At 34.1% G+C, this 7044-nt stretch overlaps 1 long non-coding RNA gene across 1 annotated transcript; it reads right to left on the bottom strand.

The window, feature by feature from the left end:
- Positions 1-862: 862 nt before the first annotated feature.
- Positions 863-6438, bottom strand: LOC132617045 (uncharacterized). The gene is made up of 2 exons (XR_009573571.1): positions 6246-6438; positions 863-5779 (listed from the first exon to the last, which is right to left on the bottom strand). It is a non-coding gene; the product is annotated as an uncharacterized LOC132617045 (long non-coding RNA).
- Between the last annotated feature and the right edge of the window lie 606 nt (positions 6439-7044).

Here is a 7044-nt window from a genome sequence, read left to right as displayed (position 1 = left end):
GAATTGAGTGTAGTTCCCTTATTATGGGCTTTATTTTTTTTAGGTTGGATCTATCATATACCAATAAATATATTTCCTCTTGTATATGAGGATAAATAATTTTTGTAAGGAGGGAGATTGTTTTATGATAAAGTATACATGTATTTCCAATTCAAGCCTTAATCCACACTTGGTTCGGGTTAATCGCACATGTACGCTAAGAACTCTTCACTTGTTATTCCATTCAAAAGAATGTTTTTTAGCACATTTAAAAAATCATCTTGGTTCGGCATTGGGCCGCAAAAGAATAAGTTCAATTTGTAATGAACAATAGGCGACCACATGTTTTGGAAGTAAGGGGGTTTTCTAAAATCATATAAGTTTATGTTTGTTTAAAGGGAAAAGAGTTGTGATCTTTTGGATAAGAAAGTGTAATGGGCTCTAGCCCAAAACGTATTTTTGTTGGTTTTATTTCTGAAAAACGTCCAAGACTGGTTTTGAATTTAAATCTGGGTTTATGGCAATTTGGTGGGCCTTGGCCCAAAACTCGGTTTTTGTTTGTTGGGTTTTATCCAAAACCATGCCGATTTTTAAAGCAAAGTGTAGTATATTTTTTCTTGATTTTTTGAATTCACCGTGATACAAAATCTCTCATTTCTTTTACAACTGGTCTTATTATGAAAAAAGCAGTGTGTTCCTTTCAATTCTGAAATGAGGACTATTTGACAAATAATTTTGGTAAAACGCTTATATGCTAACACCTACCCGAATTTCTCTAAATATAATTTATTTTTTATGAGAAAACCATATGATTTGCCTCTTTAGAAATCCTCTTTAAAAGTAAGCAAGATAAGATGGGTTTTGAAAATTCGCGAAGGAGCCTAAAGTCCAACTAAACTGCTTAAGTACCGTTTGCCTAAAACATCTAGCTCCAACCATTTGGTTTCCAATAGTAGTACGAGTTTACAGATAGAAGTATGAATGTAAACGTATCATACAATAGTAATGAAATAACTTGGGGTGTACCAAGCTCCTTAGCTTCCCTTTCTCGTACTCGACAAAAATCTGGAAGAATTGTCCTATTGGGCCTTTGGCCCAATAAGGAGACTGTGTCCTCGACCCAAGTGGCCATGCGAAGAGTAAGAAAGGGAGGGGGGGGGAGGGGGGGGGGGGGGAAAGAAAAGTAATTTGGTTAGACAGGATCCTATAAAATTCACATAATATATAGAAGATATACACGTATAGTAATAAGAATAATAAAGGTAGCCAAACTGTCCTAACATGATAGTTTTTCCATAGTGTATTTTTGTGATGTGTGGACTGAGTATTTTGGAATGAGATTGGGGTGGTTGTCACCATCCTTATTCCCAATGTCGTACAAGATTCAAGGGGTTTCATCGAACCCCAGACATGGTTGGCACTGGGGGAAGGTTAGACCAACCCCAAATGATCCTCAACACTACCACAATCAAGCACAAGTGTACACTTAGAGTCCAATATCATTGGATGGTCTGTCCTTCAAACAAAGACACAGAGGAATAGGCATAAACACAACAACCAAGCAACAAAGGATAATATTTCACTGTACATCATTACTACTACTTAATTACTATAAAGGACAGGAATATATTCATTAAAGCTATGCATCATTTTAAACCAGAGTGATCTATGCAAAATAAGCTTATCAATCTCTTTATGAAGATGTACAACCATAGGTAGATTCCAATATAGAGTTCAATCACAGTCACACACTGCACATATAACCAAACATGCCCTAGTAAAAGAAAAGTATATTCCAAGTCACATTTGCAAAGGTCAAGTGTAGACTGAGCAGACAGATATAACATGAGAAAGGAAACTAATTTCAGTCAAGCTAAATACATAAACATAGCAGGTAGGTGGATTTTTAGGTCCTAGTTAGACTTAACAAGATGAAGACATCAAGTAAAAGTATGCAAGCTACACACATAGCATAGAAAGGATGCATAAAATCATTTATGTCTCTTTGGTGGAATTTCTTGAAAAGAGGAAAGACCTGCGTGATCTTATCAGTCTTTAATAACTCAGTTTAAGTTTCAATGCCTCACCTATTCAAATTTCCTATTTTCCTTTAAACTCTTTCCTTTGTATTCTAATTCAGTCATGTACAGATGCTCCTGGGTTCACTACTAAGTTTTACTAAGCCACTTATCAATGCATGTATGATTTTAGCCAAGTCTTCTAGGTTCTAGCAACAAAATTCACATGATTTTTGAAAGATTTATACAGTCAGCATGCACCACCATGGGCTTATGAAAGTGACACGGTGCCTTTTATATAAAGGGAAGTGTGGTGAATCAAACAGTGCTATGATCATCCCCCTAGATCCCCTCTCAAGGCACCTTTTGAAAAGACTCTTCCTGGCCATGTGGCTTTTAGCTTACCTTCAATCTTTCTCTAATCATATAGAGCGTTGCTACCAGGAGTCACTTACAACTAAGTGCCCTAACCAGTTTAAATGCATGTACATATAAATGGACAGGGTCATTTAGGCTAGGATTGGGATCATTTTCACCACTAGAAGCTAGCAAAATCCATACAGAATCACAGCATAAGTCAAGGTGTCATCAACAAGTTTTTTAACCTATTTCACAGAACCATCTTAGATCAGTCTAGGCATTTAACAAGGTCATGTCATATTACCAACTTCATCTGGCCAAGTCATAGAAAATGAGTATGAGGCAGTCAAGTAAATGATGGTAACTAGAATATCTAGATAGAGTGTTAGAGATTAAGCCCAAACACAAATGATTCAAGCAATGACAGTAGGCAGATTTCCCCCTTTTTATCTTTAAGCTAGTTATGTGCCAATAGAACTCATGTAGGAAATCTCATGATTCAACAGTATATACTAGATTGACAATTTAATCTTGGATATAGCATGATCACTTTCTTTGAAAACATTCAGCACCTCTAAACAGAACACAAAGGGAATTCAAGCAAACAAATTACCAAATGACCATGAACCAACCCTCATTCTCAGTAAAGATCCTTTATTACCTAAGCAAGACCAAACCTTTAAGCCTTTGACACAACAAGATTCACAGAAAAGGAAGAAAAGGGAAGAGGGAAGACAGACTCAACTGGCAAATGAAATAAATCCCTGAACTGTAATGAAGGTGTAAAGACAGTGAGGCATCTTAACAAACAGGTCACATGATAAACACTTTAGATTTCTACTCAAGTTATAAAGGGGCTAATTTCTTGGCAAAAAGATTGGCTCAAATCCCTTGCCAACTTAGTCCTTAGACAGAGTTCTTCTCAGAAATATACATAAGGTTCAAGCTAGTCTAGGCAGTTTTATCCTCTTTCCTTTTTACCTAGTCATGTTTTATCACTGAAAATAGACTAGATTTGCAAAGCAATGTCACTTTACCAAACTAAAGATTCATCATTAGCCTAACCCCCCCCCCCCCCCCTTTACCCTAACAGTCTTGGTTCAGTGCCTTTGTAGACTTATTCTCGTTGTGGTTCTATCCCTGATTAGTATTCAAACATCTAACTTAATAATGACTAGCTATTAAGGCTAAGTCCACTCAGTTTTTCTTAATTTAGAACTTACATTGTCAACAACAAGCTGGTTATTTTCATTAGTCAAGCTTAATCCAGAGGTCATAATCAAGTAAGAATCTCAAGCACATTAGTTTCCAACAAAGCATATATAAACTGTAAATCTTGTTTTAATTTGACTTGCTCATATCATGAAACAATAAGCCAGACTAATCTAAGAAAGAACATAAGGCTTCCTTATTTAATGAAATACTACATTCTTAATCTGCCTGTATCTCTAATCATTTTTCTTAGCTGAAGTGATGAAAACACCCCTAATATTGACACGTTTTCATACTTTAGTCCCTGAACTATTGCCACACTTAAAAACACCCCAAGACTTAGCTAACTACATTTTAATTCACTCCCATGTTGACACATGGCACAACAAATGTGCTCAACCTCCAACAGGCGCGTGAGTCGCAGCCACATCAGCTTTTTTTTTTTTTTAAACAAGAAAAATCAATTATTTTTACATTTCCCTTTAATTTTTTTTCCTATTCCAACATCTAAATTATCCCCTTCGTCCATCAAAAAGTGGACTTTTTTAAAATTAGAAAAACATGTTTTTTTAAAATGTGGAAAACCCATTTTTTAAATATAAATATGACTGGATTTTTTAAAAAAAAACCTGGAAAACTATTTTTTTTAAATGTGCAAAACTAATTATTTAAAAAAAAACTGGAAAATTGTTTCTTTTTTTAATTAAAAAACCTGAACTTTTTTAAAATTTGGAATATTGATTTTTTTTTTTAAGAATAAAGTGGAAAACTGATAAAACAAAATCTAGATTTAAAAAAAATCTAATTTTCTGGGATTATTTTTAAAAAAAAAATCTGGACTAGATTTTTTATTAAAAAATCTGTACAGGATTATTTTTTGAAAAAAAAAGGGTTTCCACATTTAAAAAAAAAATCTAGTTTTCTAGTTTTTTTTTAATCAAAATTTCTAGATTTTAAAAAAAATCCGTTGTTCCAAATTTTTTATAAGAAAATCAGTGTCACCATTTTTTTTAAAAACAATTTATCTACGTGGAGGACATCTAGGACGAAAATGTCAAGTGGACACCAAGTGCATTCCACTTGCTGTGGCATGTCAACTCGGGGGTGAATTAAAATGTAGTTAGCCAAGTCTAGGGATGTTTTTTAGTGTGGCAATAGTTCAAGGACTAAATTTGAAAACGTGTCAAGTTTAGGGGGTTTTTCGTCACTTTAGCCTTTTTTTTTACCATATTTATTAAAGTCAAAACAGTTACTGCACACTATAGATTTCAACAAACCAATAGGGAATAGGAACAAATCACATAGAGGGTCAAATTATGGCATTTGTATAGCAATGTAGCATCAACCATGGAAGACATAACACATTTGCACCCAGATTCTTAAGGCACAACTTTAAGTTGATTCTCACTTAAGCACGGTAGGATAGGAGTAGGGCAGTCTTACTTTAAAAAGAAGAACATCACAAATCAACTAATGATAATTCTGGACATGTTCAATGATGCAAAACAAAGATCCTTAGACACAACTAGAAAGGTACTTACGTCATGAATCCCTTTTGGAGATAGGTGTTATCACATTATGATGCAAGTAATCAAATGGTGACCATATAAACATGTCATATGGACTTCCTAAAACAAAGCAGTCTTACCAAAGAGTCATACAATCCAAATTAGTATTCCAACAGCCTTACAACACCCTATGTGTTCCCTAATTAAACTAAGCACCTCTTATTTCTCTCTATCTCTCTCTCTCTCTCTCTCTCTCTCTCTCTCTCTCTCTCTCTCTCTCTCTCTCTATATATATATATATATATATATATATATATATATATTAATGGTGCACTGTTGACCTTTATCAAACCTCAAAGTCATTTCAATATAAATCATTTCAAGTTTCCAGCAAATTCAAACATTCGTGCAAAGCATTAGCACTAATCTAGAACATCCAACTCAAACAAATAATGAGATACTAGATTAAGTACATTAGATAAACAAGGCATCATGTTTAGGAGGGGCTTATTCTGAAGCATATTAAACAGTGCTTAAGTCAAAATCCTACTATAAGACCATCGACCAAGAACACTTAATAACACAGACCAATTATCAACTTATAAATAGAATGAAAAAAATATATAAAAGGGTTGGGGTATTACCTTTTTTCAATGCAACCTTTGGTCAAGAATGGGTTCAAAAGCTCTTTGTGCTTCCATCCTCAAACTCAGCCAAAAAGAAGGAAAATAAATAAAAACAAATTAACTATGGGACTCAAACCTGACAAAGAGAGTTTTTTGAGTCTAAAATTATACTTTTGCTTAAATTTCAAGTTCTTAACTTAAAATTCTAGCCTTTTTCGATTTTTTCAACTTCTGAAAACTTGTTTTGTGATGAAGGTTGGGGTTCTATTTATAGAACCCAAAAACTGTGAAGGAACTTCAAAATACCAATGTGGGACTAACATTTTTTCTACTCAAATGGCCTTTGTAAACAAGATCTACGGTTGAAATTAACTAGAACTAAGAATGCATGGCCAGATCTGAGTATCGTTCTACTCGATCTGGCCCATTTGTACTTGGCCAATGAAATTCAAACAAATACAACAATAGAGAACAAAAATACAGGAAATCATATATTAGATTCAAAAATTCAAAGGAAAGCTAAAAGTGAAAACGACTTATACCGTGTTTGGAAGGAAGGAGATGAAAATGAGGTTGGATCATTAATGTTATCGCGCGAAAAGGGTGTACGAAGGCTGCAAAGCCTTGTACTCTCTGCAACTTTTCCATTTCTGGCCTGAGAGAGAAGGCACAAAGCCTGGCGCCACTAGGGTTAGGGTATGGGGAAAGGGGAAGGGAAGAGAGAAGGGTTAGGGATCATTTGGCGTGAAAAAATGATAAGTGAAAGGGGGCTTTACCCCTTATCAGTCGCGTCTTGGGCCGGGCCAGCCCCATTGGGCTTGGACTTAGTCCAACTGAAAATTAAAAGAAGAAAGGGCCCTTTTCCTGTGTATACACCAAGTGTAAACACATATATCTAATATCTATGAGTGTATACTTGGTGTATATGTTGAGTATACTTAGGTCTTAACCATTTATAATTTAAAAATACTATTAAAGAAAATTTAAACCATGGGAAAAATCAGGTTGCTACGTATTTTTATAATAATAATAATAAAAGAGAAAAATAATTTTAAAAGTCGGTTAAGTCGTTAATGGGCCTAAAAAGATGTATTTATTTTAATCATGGCCTTTTAATCAAATTTGAAAATCAGGACAAGCATATTATTTTAAATTAAATATTAACAGGCTAATTTCTTAAAAATATAAGCTAATTTCTTTAAATGAAAGAATAATTAAATTAATTGTGACCAAGGCAAAAATCAAGAAAAAAGGAAAATATATATCTAATAAGGGGCTCAGTTTTGCAATAATTATTATTTAATTTATTAACTAGCCTAATCAAATCATTAAAGGGCAATA

The sequence above is a fragment of the Lycium barbarum genome, chromosome 11 (genome assembly GCF_019175385.1).
Source record: "Lycium barbarum isolate Lr01 chromosome 11, ASM1917538v2, whole genome shotgun sequence".
NCBI lineage: Eukaryota > Viridiplantae > Streptophyta > Magnoliopsida > Solanales > Solanaceae > Lycium > Lycium barbarum.
The sequence above is the reverse complement of the archived record's forward strand: the minus strand, read 5'-3'. Positions and strand labels throughout refer to the sequence as shown.